Genomic DNA, 876 nt, shown 5'->3' with positions numbered 1-876 from the left:
AGGTATTGTTATTATTTTTATTCACATAAAATGCTCTATGACACTTTAGACGCGGAAATTAACCATGTATTTTTCTCAGTACTGAACCTTACCTTATTTGGCCGTATGTCAAGTGTATGTTTGCATGGTGCAAAAATACCACGTGAAAAAAAGACCCATATTATTCTCTCTTGTTTTGAAAGAGAAATTGAAGCTAAGAAAAACAACAATTTCGTCACACACATAGAGAAACAGCTGATTATGAATAAACAAACTTCACGTGTTTTCACATGATCACATGTACCGCGGAAGTGCCTGTGTATGGACCCCCAACTTCATCTTGATTCATGGAAAAAATGGCCCCTGTTTGGCACCCATTTCGCGTAGTACAATGAGGAACAGAAATCTATATTCAGCCGGAACGATTCCCTTGGCTGCATTTGATATTAAGTCGTATCATTGAGTACTTCCGTCACATGGCAGGTTTTCCTTTTTACTTTCGCTGGATTCTTGAGCTTTATCTCTCTGTCTGACGATTACGAGAATGCATTGTTATAGCAATTCAGGAAGCCAATTGGTTGAGGGGAGAGAGGGGGAGGAGGTGGTTTATATCTTTTTAGCTAGATTATGCCAAATGTCGACTACCTGCACTTACCTCAAGCGACAGCAACTCCTGTCTGACCTTGGTATTGCAAACGATACCCTGCCTCCGGTACTCTCCTCCTCCCCAGCCCCTCCCCTCCCATCTCCCCAGCCCTCCCCTCTCCCACCTACCTCCACCTCTCCTCCCCCCTGGGCACAAGCTCCTCCCCCTTTGGGTAGAGAAGTATATAAACACGTCTTCCTGACTGGAAAGGAATTTGCGATTAGACTTCCAGCGGAATCAGTTCACGGTAG

This window comes from Penaeus monodon, chromosome 33 (assembly GCF_015228065.2).
Source record: "Penaeus monodon isolate SGIC_2016 chromosome 33, NSTDA_Pmon_1, whole genome shotgun sequence".
NCBI lineage: Eukaryota > Metazoa > Arthropoda > Malacostraca > Decapoda > Penaeidae > Penaeus > Penaeus monodon.
Note: the sequence above shows the minus strand (reverse complement) of the source record.